Source organism: Pituophis catenifer, unplaced genomic scaffold (genome assembly GCF_029215685.1).
Source record: "Pituophis catenifer annectens isolate HBS135680 unplaced genomic scaffold, rPitCat1.0.hap2 SCAF_1, whole genome shotgun sequence".
NCBI lineage: Eukaryota > Metazoa > Chordata > Lepidosauria > Squamata > Colubridae > Pituophis > Pituophis catenifer.
The window spans coordinates 313,455,058-313,469,839 of record NW_027256881.1 but is presented as its reverse complement, the minus strand read 5'-3'; the positions used below and the strand labels follow the sequence as shown (position 1 = coordinate 313,469,839).

General features: G+C 39.1%; 1 protein-coding gene across 4 annotated transcripts in view; it reads right to left on the bottom strand.

The window, feature by feature from the left end:
* Positions 1-14,782, bottom strand: part of WDR20 (WD repeat domain 20) — a 63,360-nt gene that overhangs the window by 25,981 nt on the left and 22,597 nt on the right. The window lies entirely within an intron of this gene.

Here is a 14,782-nt window from a genome sequence, read left to right as displayed (position 1 = left end):
CTTCATTAAACAAAAGGAATGTGCACATAAAAGCCACAATCTGCTCAGATAAAGGTTCTAGATCATGGGTGTCAAACTTGCGACATGTTGTCTCATGACGTATTTCAACTTTTCCCCCTTCGCTAAAACGGGGTGGGTGTGGCCCATGGGCTGTAAGTTTGACATCCCTGTTCTAGATAGAAAGGCTGTAGATTTTTGTCATTCAACAACAAAGAGCAGCCAATCAGACTGGAGTTTTACGTGGAAGGAGCATATAAATGGTTCATCTTCACATCAACTCCAACTTTAAAGTGAAACTCAATTGAAACATTAAAGAAATATGGAACAAAACAATGCACTGATGGATAAAATATACCTACAAATATTAAACATGCACAAAACTAGTATAAGATTCAATTATAAGATAAATATTTGGATTCAAGTATTATTTCTAAGATTGGAGTTAGTTATGTTAATTATTTCAAAATGCAAAACAATTTCCTACAAACTAATGCCAAGTTGCAGAAATCAAGGACAAAACAAATAATACTGGACTGTTGTTATTACTACTTCATCAGTATTTCACATGGAAAATTCTTTGTAATATCAGAACATTTGAAAATCTTAAAATCTAAATATGTCAAGTATGTATCAAGAAATATTTACTGCAGTAGTACCAGTAGTCCTCCAACTACTTAAGAGCCTGTAGTACAGTGGACTAAAACACTGTTATTAACATCTGCTCTTGCAATTACTGCAAGTTCAAATCTCACCAGGCTCAAGGTTGACTCAGCCTTCCATCCTTTCAAAGGTAGGTAAAATGAGGACCCAGATTGTGGAGGCAATAAGCTGACTTTGTATAAATATACAAAAGTATGAAGGCTATTGCTTAACGCATTGTAAGCCGCCCTGAGTCTCCGGAGAAGGGCGGCATATAAATTAAAGCAAAACAAAAACAAAAACAAAAAAACAATAGTAATTGGGACCAAGAATTCTATTGCCAAGAGATGCAGCTATAAAGCAAAATACCTCCAAGGTCACTTCCAACGCTGTTATCCTGTTATGTGACTGTGCCAACTTACTATGTTAGTTCCAATTGCTGTCATTAGTCAAATCCTGTGCAGTGCTTTGGCATGTCGCATGCTCGTCATTTGCAAACCATTGACTTTGCTTATCAGAAGCCAGAAAATGAAGGTCACAAATGGTGAGGCCATCACCACATGAAATTGTGACTATTGTAATTGTAAGCTGGGTGACAAGCTCCTGAATTGCAATTACATGACCATGGAGACACTGGAACTACAACTCTGAGGACTCCTCAATGTCATGGTAACTTCAAAGTGTGGTCACTAAATGAGGACTACCTGTATATACTTCAATGTTGCTTCAAGTAAGTACTAATAGTATTACAAATTCTTTTTGAAAAGTGAGGATCAGATAATTCCCCTGCCTCTCTCTTATTACATATTCAACTCAATATCTGAAATTCACACACAAATTCCCTGCTCATGCCTTTGAGTGATAAGTATTTTCCTCAATCTCGGGTTCTCTACCAGAGGCCTCAGAGTTTGAGGGTTCTCTGTGGTCTCTTAGCTGTTCCCCGGCACTGCACTCTTATGGACAGAGAGCTCTGACCTCATTCCTGGGTTCTCTCCCAGCTTAGTAGTCACAGCCCCAAATGTTCCTACCACCACTGGGACCATTTTGACCTGTACTTTCCACATCCTCTCCAATTCTTCCTTCAGGCCTTGATCCTTCTCCATACTCCTCCTTCCTGATGTTGTTGTCACTTGGCACCGCTACATATATCACCATTGCGATCTTCTGGTGTTTGTCTATTACCACAATGTTTGGTTGACTGGCTAATATCTGCCTCTGTCTGGATCTGGCAACCTTAGAGGAAACCTGGCTCTATTATTCACTATAACCTTCTAGGGAACCTCTCCTCTGGACTTGGGAGGGCTTGCCAATAATTATCTGGCAGCCCTTTTTAAGGTGACCTGGTCCTTGTGGGGAAAGATAGGGCTCAGGACATCAGCATATCGCTGGGAAGAATATTATATTTATTTTGCAAAAACTGACATCTTGTCAGATTTGGATTGAGATGCCTGCTTCATGGATTTAAGGGATTATTTGTAGTAAGTTTGACTCTGTGATTCCTGAGGAAGTTGATAGGGTTTTCACATCCGGTATCCTGGTCAGCTGCTTATTAGATTCATGTCTATCTTTGATGGTTAAAGCCGTACAGGAGATAAATGATGGTTGGGTTCATGTGGTGGGGTTGGCTTTCTTCAGTGAAGAGGCAGTCCCTTTGGCCTTGAATGAGGCTGAAAAGTACCCGCTCTTCAAGAAGCTTTTACTAGACTAGATCCTGGAATTTACTATGCCAGAGAAGGTAATAGTCTGCAGGGAATATTACAATACAATAGAACTGTAGAATATTTATTGCAATAAACATTGTAGTAAAGTGCAAGAATAAAGGTCATTGAATAGAAAACCTGATGTGACTGGACAGCTCTGAACCAAGAGAGGCTAAATATAAATGCAGGAGTTGAGGAAGAGAAAAAAATGTTTTTAAAAGGTAGGGAAAGCTTAGAATGTAATGGGTTCTAGAATTCTTTCAATCCTTTTATTAATTATATTTACTTTCCATCAAATCAAACTTACCTGTGGTACTTATGCTGTGCAAATAAAACTCAAAAAACAGTAAAATCAAATTTAAACATAAAATTGATAAAAACAAGAATTATTGACTTGACTAATAGAACAGAAGCAATTATAGTCATGGCACTAACCCTAGTTTACACAGCAAGAAATTATAATTCAAAGGTCCTACCAAAGTTTATTGCATTTCAGAAAGATAGCAGCTTGATTCTGTTGTGAGGCCATTCCAGTGTGGAAACCATCATAAAGAAATGGTCTGTATCCCACAGAAAGTTACACTTGGTGGTGCTGGCCCTGAGAATGTCTGAAATACAAGCTACATGTGGCTTTAAAGATCCAGTCTGCCAAATCCAGGAGTGAGGCAGGTAGACAGAAGTTGAGACAGGTAACAAACTGCAGGTCTTTCAAAATATCCTGTCATATTTTCCCATTGTATCATAAATGAATACTGATTTCCCCATCTTAAGATCTCCATGTATATAACTTACCATCTGACTACAGGCTAAAAAAAACTATATGAGGGTCACTAATAGCCAAGTCAGTTTCCCTCCCAGGCACCCCAGTCAGCAAAGTGGTGAGGGCTACTCCACATAGTTCCCTCTCTCACTACATCACACATCCCTACAATCCTCCAATTAAAGTCTGTTACTTCTTGCTTTCTAACATCATTTTAATTTCTCCACCCAGGCTTCTTTTTTTAATCATTGTAATGCCATGAAGCGAGGAAAACCTAAGTTCTCACCACTAGGGGAGGCAATCTTCTCTCTACAGTACTTTTTACCCAGGGTGTGGAAAGTAGTGGATCACAGTGCTGTTGCTGGAGAAGGTATGCAGCAGCCATTAGTAAATCATGAATTTAGCCCAGGGACCAGGGAGGCGGACCTTCAAGAGTTTCAATTCAGTTCATAGAGCTAGAGAATAGAATAACCCAGCCTGGCACCTCCCATTTCTACACTATGGAGAAACATGTCACACTTTCAAGAGTTCTGGTATTTCTTACAGCACAAAACTGATGCCAGCACAATCCATCCTCTTCCACACCGATTTAGTCTTCCAATGCCAATGGCTAGGGTAATGGCAAATCCAGTGGTGGTACCTCTAATCTTAACTTGCCTCCAAACTGATTTAGTGGATAAGCAGGGATTAACATCAGAATTAATACCAGATCAACAATCAAGCAGTAAACAATACCCCAATCAAAAAACTACCAATTCAGTCAAAAAAATAAAACAGTACACAACAGCCTAATCAAGGAACAACCAAAAAAACCCCCACTCCCATCAACATTGACAGGGCAAACCACCATATATAAACAGAGAGCAAATGCCACTACCTTCTAGCACTGAGAATGTTATCTAGTTGGGTAATGAAACATCTGAAAGAAAACAACCAAACTAACCAAGGACTCCACAATTCAACACTGAGCCACAAATGCTCTCTTCTATGTGATTTAATGGAACTGCTTGTATTATTTTCTCCCTTCTTGCCAAATTTCATTCACTTTTTAGGGCCTCCTCCTCACTATTGATTGCTATTTCTTTCTGTTTATCTTCTAATGAGCAAATCAGCCAGTATTCTGCAACAAGCAATCACTCCATGGTCCATGCCCTCTGGAGAGCCACAATTATCCCAGAATGTACAATCTGTCTTGACTGGCCATCTTTGCCACCCCATACAAAGGATGGCCCTAAACAAGTGGTATTTTGAAACAATGTTTTCTTTTTTCTTTTTCTAAAATGCCCTTTTCTCTTAACTGGTATTTCTTAGGTTACGTCCTTCTGTCCTCACAAACTTGATGACTCTTCTTAACCAGTATGAGTGTACATGTGCACTGAGAGACATGGATTGGGCAGCATAGAATCATATCAAAATGGAGTGAGAGAATTAACATGGTGCAGTTACCAACATTTGAAGCTGCTCTCCAATGGTCTCATTAAAACATATTAGGGAAAATTTTGGGATTTTTTCCTTTGGAAGTCTAGCCTAATTGGCTCATTTTTAAACTCCTTTTGCAAGCTCACCTTCCAGTACAAATCTGATCCCATTCTGTTGAACTTTCAGATAATTATCATCCCAGTGAGGTGACAAAGTCCCCATTTCCTTTACATAATTTAATTTCTCATATTCTACTGGTTGAAAGAGAATGAAAATGAGAACATGCACAGATTTCTACAATTATGAAGATCTGAGGAATTTATTTCTGGTTCTATATCACAGCAGTGGGCTGTAAAGAAGATCTCATTTGGGAATCTTTTAATGATGTTCTTATAGCTGTGAATGAGATAGTCAAGCAATGCAAATGATGTGGTAAAAATATAGGTCTTGGTTGCCTGAATGAATATTGTGTCTGCTCTGAAGATGTTAAAAGAAGCATGACTGAACATGAAAGTTGGATGTTGATAAATATTCTTATAACATTAATTACGTTCTTTTTTTTAAGGAGGTCTCTAGTATTTGGTCATAACTTTCAATCATAGTTTCTCAAGTTACCACTAGAATTGTCTTGTATGAACTTAAGTATATGTTATTAGATTATGGCAATTAATTCAGTTAGGCATCAGATATTCCTTTTACTCTTACAAGTCTCTCCGTGGATGTAATTAGTCACAAACAGTAGGTACACTAACTGCATTAACCCCATGAATTATGTGAATCAATCCTCAAAATATAAAATCTTAATGCTTTCCATTTGTACCATCTTCCGTATCATCAGCATCTACCATTTCAAAAGGATTTTATAGCAGCTTTCCTGACACTATATATATAGTGGCTATATACTGACTATATATATAGTGGCTATATACTGACACTATATATATATATATATGAGAGCTTATAAGCCTGAAATAGATCTACCTTAGTCTCCTTAGTCTCCCAATGGGCAGCAGGGAGCTTGCTGGCTGCTGGAGAAAAAAAGCCTAGAAACAAGTGGATTGGGATTTCACTGAACTAGGGCTGCAGAAAAATCTTGGTTTACGTAGGAAGAACCTGGCTAAAGAGAAATACATACATACATACATACATACATACATACATACATACATACGTAGGTCTTTGGTTATTCGGGTTTTCTCCTGTGTAAAATTGGAAGTGTCTTGGCGATGTTTCGACAAAGTCTCATTCGTCATCTTCAGGCTGGTGTTTTCGGCTTTGTGCTTCTAGGAGCAAAACACCAGCCTGAAGATGACGAATGAGACTTCATTGAAACGTCGTCAAGACACCAAGCCACTTCCAATTTTACATGGGAGAAAACCTGAATAACCAAAGACCTACATACAAATACCCGCGAAAACCTCAGAACACACACACACACACACACACACACACACACTATATATATATATATATATATTGTTGAAATAGATATAAAGAACTTCACAATAAACACCAGCAAAAAAAATAATTGATAAAAAATGTTTGGTTTTATTTATGCAATAAACTCTTTCTGTTTTGGATGAAAACACAGACTTCACCAATATACTTTAATCAGGTTTGACCAGGATAGAATCTTGCCCAGTTCCGTGGAAAGAGGTTTTTCCATGGACCGGGGGGGGTGGTGGTTTCGTGTGGTGCCTGCATCCTGCTTCCCTTGTTGGCACGGACCGGTTTCTGATATGTTGTGGACTGGTGCCGGTCCAAGGACCGGGGGCTGGGGACCCCTGGTCTAGCCAACACATCTGATATTGCAAGGGAATGTTATTGGATGAAGAATATCAGGAAGATTCAGGTGTGTACAAATAATCTAGACTGGAAAAATGTAACCCTTGGTACCAGCTGGTTAGAGCATTATTAATCCATGACAGGACAGCCTTCCTTACTAAAAACAGCTAAAATGAACACACTACTAAATATTTACAAACAATAGCAATCAGCTACAATAATGACATTTCTATGCAAGTTTTCTCAAATAATATTATAAATATATCCATGTCAAGAAGAAATTTAAGAGAAAGTAAAACAGTTACCAAACTCACAGCGTATGGTTGCAATATTCATTTAATATATCTCTCAACAAAAGACGTTAGTGTTCAAAACAACAAAGGCCACTGTAATATATACTGCTACATATTTTTACAATAAACACTCTGCAACAGCTACGCTGAAGAAAGCAGGGGGAACCAAATTAATTTTCTCACAAGATATCTGGAACATATTAATGGATGGTTTGAAACAGTCTGTTAAAGACTGCTTATTGTGACAGCAATTTGTGAACAAAATAATAAAGAAATAAGGACCAAAGTTCTTTTATGGGGCTAAAGAAAACATCACATACATTAAAGTCTAGTTTTATTACGTTGAATAAATGAAGAGAAATAACAAATTTATTGAAAGGAACTTACTGTAATAAATAGAAACAGACAAGCTCCAATAATGGAGTAAGTACGTACTGGACTAAGTTCATTTTCTAGCCAATATTTTCAATAGTACCAGGATAAGACTTTTTAATTAAGGAAAAGCTGAACAAGCTTTGATATAAGCATTGAGCAATCATCCTCTTACAATGTCAACTAATACATTTCAGGGGGAAAGGTAATCCATGTGTGCCTGCTAATGACTGTTTAAAGAAATTCACTTTGATAGAAATACCTAGTTTAAATAGTGGGATCCAGAAATACTCGTTGCACTAATTCAACTTTTAGCAGCAGTAGTTTTTTTCGGCCAGGAGAGAAAATCCTGGGAATCCTATTTATTTTTCAGCATCTGCATAAAGCAAAAGATGAAAGCTGAATTTGCCATCCTCTTCTGACTTGATTTAAATTGCTGGTTTTTCATTGAAATGGATGTGTTTGGACATTTTGGTTCAAAAATTGTCATTTGGGAAAACTAGCCAGATTAATAATAAAAGTGGATAATGGCTTTTCTCCCAGGTTATTATGGCAAAATATTTTCCCAAACATCCACAACTATATTTGAACTGGAATTCAATTCATTACTTCCAATAGAAGGGAATAAATATATATATCTCAGAGTTCAACTATAGAGTCTCAATGATCTCTGAGCTTGGTGGTTTGCTTGCAGATGTTCCATTACTCAACTAGTAATGGGTGCAAATACGGTTTTCTTCTTCAAAAGAGGCAATAAAAAAGCAAAGGAAGAAATAAAAAGACCAAAACACAGTTTCTCCAGTAACCAGCACCCAGATAAGCAGGGATTAGCTCCAGGCAAACAAGCAAGCAGAAAACAATACCCTCATCAAGGAGCTATCAAAATATTATATTAAAGCCTTTATTTCCATTTGAGATTAAAATTAAACTGAAAAAAAAATCTGATGCATCATCTCAAAAAGAAATCTTGGTCTCTAAGAGCTAAACAACATGTATTTAGTTTACATCAAACTAAATTGTATTTTTACTAGAAAATCTGATTATAGATTATTGCTGAATAGTGAATAGTTCATGGTTTAATTAAATATATTTGAATCAAATCCATACTGGTAAAAACTGCCGCAGAAACTCTTTTCTTCACAGAATCATTATAACCCCTCCACTGAGAACACTACATACAAGATAAAGCTGCATTATTGTCTCCAGAGAGTATTGCTGTTTTCACATAAGAAGAATCCAGTTCTTTATGAACTGAATCTTCTTTGCATTTGTAAAGTTTGATAGTTCTACTACAATTTTTCTGTTAACCCAGATAGTTGTCAAAGGATAAACAGTGCAATCATGTGGGCAGAAATGTATTTAATCTGCGTGCTCAGAAGAGAAATATCTGTAATTTTGGAACTGGAAAGAATTCTTTTTCCCGGACATTACTGGATTTGCTCTTAGAATAGAAATTTTTCTTCATGCAAAACTGGAAGTTTTTAAGAGATTGGACAACTATTTGTCTGAAATGGTATAGGGATTTCTGCCTGAGCAGGAGTTGGATTGGAAGACCTCCAAGAGTAGCCTGAGTGGCGTAGGAGGCTAACGCCTCCTACTAAGGCAGCATTTAACATCCAGCTGCCTGCAATTACTGCGAGTTCAATTCTCACCAGGCTCAAGGTGGACTCAGCCTTCCATCCTTTCTAAGGTGGGTAAAATGAGGACCCAGTTTGTGGGGACAATAAGCTGACTTTGTATAAAATATATAAAAGTATGAAGGGTATTGCTTAACGCATTGTAAGCCGCCCTGAGTCTCCCGAGAAGGGCGGCATATAAAAATAAATAAATAAATAAATAAATAAATAAATAAATAAATAAATAAATAAATATCCCTTCCAACTCTGTTATTCTGTTAATAAGCAAAAATAGAGCAGCAGAAGAGAGCTGACAGTAACAAACTATACATCTCTTTATTTAAATTGTCTAAATTAATACACTGAAATCTATTTCAGACAGATAAATATGTTTTCATAAAGTGGTCCCTATGGATTTTACTCTGCTTTCATTGCCAACTATAGCTTTGGAGGTGCTCTTCTCTGTTTCAAGGCCATTGAGCCAGCACTGTCCGAAGACATTTCTGTGGTCATGTGGCCAGCATAATGTCGTGGAGCACTGTTATCTTCCTATTGAAGTGGTACCTATTTATCTACTTCTATTTACATGCTTTCGGACTGCTAGGTTGGCAGAAGCTGGGGCAAGGATCGGAGCTCATCCCTGTTGCTGGTGCTTTAGATCAGGTCGTGCCTTTGCAGCCTCTGACCCGGCGCCGAATCGGCCCAGCTCCTTGGTTCTCCGAGGAGCTGAGGGAGATGAAGCGCCAGAAAAGATGCCTAGAGAGTAGTTGGAGGGCTAGTCATTCTGGATCTGACCGAGCACTAGTGAGGTCTTATATCAAGACCTACTTAGTGGCGATAAAAGCGGCAAAGTGTAACTACTTTTCCGCTCTTATCGCGTCGGCAGATAATTGCCCAGCTGCCCTGTTCAGGGTGACCAGCTCCCTTCTCCACCTGGGAGCGCGGGAAGACCCCTTGCAAGGGCGTGCTGAGGATTTTGCGCATTATCTGCACCATAAAATCGCTCAAATTCGGGACGGCCTGGACTCTGACTGTGTGGGTTCAGGCGAGGTGTCCGAGGCAGGTCTTGAGAATGTTATCTGGGAGGAGTTTGATCCTATGACTCCAGAGGACATGGACAGGATGCTGGGGAGGTTGAACACAACCACGTTTATTGGATCCGTGTCCCTCCTGACTGGTGCTGGCTACCCGGGAGGTTACACGAGGTTGGTTCCAGAGGATTATAAACGCTTCTCTGACTGAGGGTTTCTTACCTCCCACCTTGAAAGAGGCGGTGGTGAGGCCCTTCCTCAAGAAGCCTTCTCTGGATCCGGCTGTTTTGGCAAATTACCGTCCTGTCTCCAACCTTCGCTTTGTGGCGAAGGTTGTTGAGAGTGTGGTTGCGCGACAGCTCCCACAGTACCTGGATGAAACTGTCTATCTGGATCTGTTCCAGTCCGGCTTCAGGCCTGGGTACAGCACGGAAACGGCATTGGTCGCTTTGGTTGATGATCTCTGGAGGGCTCGGGACAGGGGATGTTCCTCTGTTCTGGTCCTATTAGATCTTTCAGCGGCTTTTGATACCATTGACCATGGTATCATGATGCGCCGGCTGGAAGGGTTGGGAGTGGGAGGCACCGTCCTACGGTGGTTCTCCTCCTATCTCTCCGACCGGTCGCAGTCCGTGTTGGCTGGGGAGCAGAGGTCGACCTCGAGGCACCTTGTTTGTGGGGTGCCACAAGGGTCGGTCCTCTCGCCTCTCCTGTTCAACATTTATGTGAAGCCGCTGGGTGAGATCATCCATGGATTTGGGGTGTGGTGCCATCTGTACACTGATGACACTCAGCTGTACATCTCCACCCCAGACCATCCCCTCTTTTTAAAAATTCTCTGCATATTTATTTAAGCCATAGGTCCAAATATGATGAACGTTTCTTAACACAACTTTATGTTACCAAAATGTGTATAACTTTAGACAAATGGAGTTGAAGACTGGGGTCATAATCTAAAACATTCATTCAATCTGCATAACGCCACTGTCTATTACATATTACATCAACTTTTATCTTCTGTCTTACATTGTTCAGATAGCAACTAAACACAATGCACCATGTAATTGTGCTACATGAATGCATAAAGGTCTTCGTTCTTTTGTTTGGTACAAAAATTTGTTAAGCTATTACAACTGATTTGTTTTTCTCTTGTCAGACTAGCTGGATTTGAGAAAAAAGTAAACACTATACATAGTTATGAATTTTATGAAACTTACAAGACTTTTAATGAATCTTACAAAAACATCAAAAGCAGCCTCAAGATGAAGGTATTGAAGGTAGGGTAACAGCAGGAATATAATGCTTCAACTACTTGCTGACCTTCTCAACCAACCCCATCCTTCCACAAGTTTTAAAGAGAGAAGGCTATATTGAAGGAAAGTTAGCTGCCAGAAGAATTAGGCATTTCTATTATTCCAAGTGTCCCATCCCAATATTGATTTTTATTTTTAAAGCTGTATTTCAGCCCTTAAACTGCTAAGGTTTGTTTCTCAAGTGGAAATATCTAAATATATCGGAAATGAGTACATGCATAAAATTTTAATGAAATTCCAGAGAGTTAACATTTTTTATAATTATATGAATTCAATATAACAGAAATAAAGAAACTATAACCATCCAAATGTTACAACTACAGCTTCAAACAGATGGCCAATATGTAAAATGCTGGATAATATGATTCAACCAATGTGGAATACCACACTTTTTTCACTCCTGCCAATAATGGCAATTAAATATAGGAGAATCGTGAATACTGCTTGAGCTCCTACAGAATATAATTGCAATAAAATTCAGTCTACAAGAATCTGTTTGCAAGGGTTTATTCTGTCAAAGAATGTGCTCATTACAAAAATTAACTTGGATCAAAGTTTACTTAAATGGGAATGTTCTCAGAAATGCAAGTTGTTCAGATGTTATTTTGTATCGTTATGGAAACATTCCAACATGGTGAAATTAGTTTACCTATTTTTGTTCTTGTTTTTATCACAAATTGGATTCAATTATTTTATTTATTTTTATTTATTTATAAAATTTCTGTAATGCCGATCACACATGCCACACTTGATGGATGTCATGTTTAAATTCATATTTGTCAATAAAAATAAGTGAGAATTGGGAAATGTTTGAATAATTTTCTACTGTAGATTACAAAAACATATCTACAAAGGAAGGAAAATTGTTTTGATGTACTATATGTAAGAAATTCTTAAACATCTTAATTATAAAGTATATATAAACAAAATGTCATTTTAAGAAATTGCTTAAATTCTAAAATGGAATACAGATGGTTTATACATGTATGATGATTTGAAAGTTCTGTACTGTTACTTGAATCAACATAACTATCTGCTTCATAGTTAAAAGATAAAACTGCCTTCACATCAATTTCAAAATTCTTTCATTCTTTCTGACAATGTTGAATATACTACCGTATATTTCTGACTATAAGATGCACTTTTTGTCTTAGGGGGTGAAAATGTCTGTGCATCTTATAGACTGAATATTGCTGAAGCCCTGCCCACCCACTGGCTGTTTGTTTTTGCCTCCGCACAGCCTGTTTTTGAGACTTTTTTCGGCCCATTTTTCTGGCTTTTTTCAGCCCATTTTCAAGACTTTTTTTGGCCCATTTTCTAGGCTTTTTTTGCCCACTTTTTTCAGAAAAAAAGCCTCAAAAATGGGCCGAAAAAAGGCTGGAAAAGGCCTGAAAAAAGGCCCGAAAGTGGGGAGCACGTATGCCAAAACCTTTTTTTGTTGATTTCCTCTTCTAAATTTAGGTGCGTCTTATAGTCAGGTGCGACTTATAGTCTGAAAAATATGGTAATTAAATTTTTTAGAAGAAATAAATGAATGGATGAGCAAAAAAGAAGAGTTCTCACTTGAGGCACAAATGACCTGGTCCAGATTACCTTGTTCTCGGCACATTAAGATTCGGCTGTCTGAAAAAGGTTCTAATGCTGGGAAAGTTGGAAAAGATAAGAAGACCAGCAGCAAGGTAGATAATCTCAGTGACAATGCCAATGAGTGCACCATTGAGAGACTTGAAAGAACAAATTAGGGATAAATTGTCATGGAGAAAATTTACCTATGTGGCCCAGGAGTCGAAAAAGGCTTGATGGCACATATTCATAATCAAGGTGACATGAAGAAGTTGAATTAATACAACACCAAGGCAAAACAGAAGTCACACAAGAATACCTTATAAAGACCTGATAAGTATGACATGTATTTGTATGCTTCCAACATACATTAGTTATCTTTATCTTTCTTTATTCTTTATTGGCCAAGGAATTTGTCTTTGGTGCATATGCTCACAGTGTACATAAAAAGAAAAGATACATTCGTTAAGAATCATAAGGTACAACACTTAATGATAGTCATAGGGTACAAATAAGCAATCAAATCATACTAGCAAATAATATAAATCGTAAGGATACAGCAACAAGTTACAATGTAAAAGAGTCTATGTCAGGGGTGTCAAACTCACGTCATTACAGCGGCGTCACAAGATGTATCGGGACTTTCCCCCCCATCGCTAAACTAGGTGTGGGCGTGGCCATCATGTGATGCATCTGGCCCGTGGGCTTGGAGTTTGACAGCCCTGGTGTATGTGATACAATGACTTTTCAAAGGTTTAGTTTTTAATTAAAATTTATTTGGTATATCACTATTTTTATAAATAGGTTTCTACATATATCGAGTTTCTGCACAACTAAGAACGTTTATGACCAAACAGCACTTAGTGGTCTGACTAATAAAGAGAGAAAGAGGGTATTTGGTTGTCTTATATATGCAAGAGGGTCTAGGGATGGGTTTCCCAAACCTATAAGATATTTATTTATTTAATACTCCTCCATTATTATTTTCATGAATAATTCAAAGCGGCAAACACACACAATATTCCCTATTTTCCCCACAACATGCCTTGAGGCAGGACTACAATTTCGACTACAACTCAAAGTCTAGTTGTTTCTAGCCTGGTGCCTTAACCACTAAACCATTCTTACAATAAATCCATCATTACCAAAATTTCAATGTATTGTTGTATTGCTCAATTGTGTTCATTTTGGCATTTGGACTTTTAGGGGAGGTATGTATGTTAAGGTTACACTAAAGGGAGATGTGATGGCAAAAATTTTCAGAACCCTTGGACCTCATGTCCCAAATTCTGTCCTCAGTATGTCTTGTTTCTTGAAACAGATTTACCATATTTTTCGGACTATAAGACGCACTAGTGTATAAGACGCACCAAGATTTCGAAGAGGTAAGTAAGAAAAAAAAGTTTTTTGCCCTCCCTGGCCCCCAGGAGCACTCTGCAGGCATCCCAAACCCTCTGCGTGCCCCATTTTTTGCAAAAATGGGGGTGTTTTTGCCCTCCCCGGCCACCAGGAGCAGTCTGCAGGGCTCCCAAACCCTCTGCGCATCCCATTTTTCACAAAAACGGGCCCGTTTTTTGCAAAAATGGGATGAGCAGGCGGGGCTTCAGGAAGCCAAAATGGACGTTGTCTTACCTGTACATCCTTTCTGCTGAGCAGCAGGGCCAGCAGTCATGAATGGGTTAATAGCGACTTCAATCTTGGACTGAGTCTGCAATTTGTGAAGCTCCTTCTCTTCCTCTTGCTTCCCAGATTTCTGACGAAGGAGATGCTGCAGACTGGAGAGCTGAGCTGACACAAACAAGATTAGAAGCAGCCCCACCCGCGAGCAAGGACCAGTAGAACCAGGGTGGGGATGACTGCTGGCCCCACTGCTCAGCAGAAAGGACGTTCAGGTAAGACAACGTCCATTCTACTGGAGCGCGGGGCCAGCAGTCATGAATGGGACTTGCCAAAGCAGACCCCTCAGTGGGAGTAGACCGGTCCAAAGCCGCCACCCCTGTAACGACTTGTTGTAAAACCCAATGGCCAAATGCCGCCTCCGCTGATGCATACGCATCCAATTTATGGGCGGATGAATGGGGAGGGTGACGACCAGGTGGCCGCCTGGCAGATGTCCTCCAATGAGGCCTGAGTGGACCAGGCCGCGGAAGTAGAGGCGCTACAGGTCGAGTGAGCTGTGATACGGCGTGGGGCTGGCAAGGCTTGAGCCTCGTAAGCCGTGGCAATAGTTGCCCGAAGCCAACGGCCAACTGTGGAAGAAGAAAACTTTTGGCCCAAGGAGGATGGTTGGA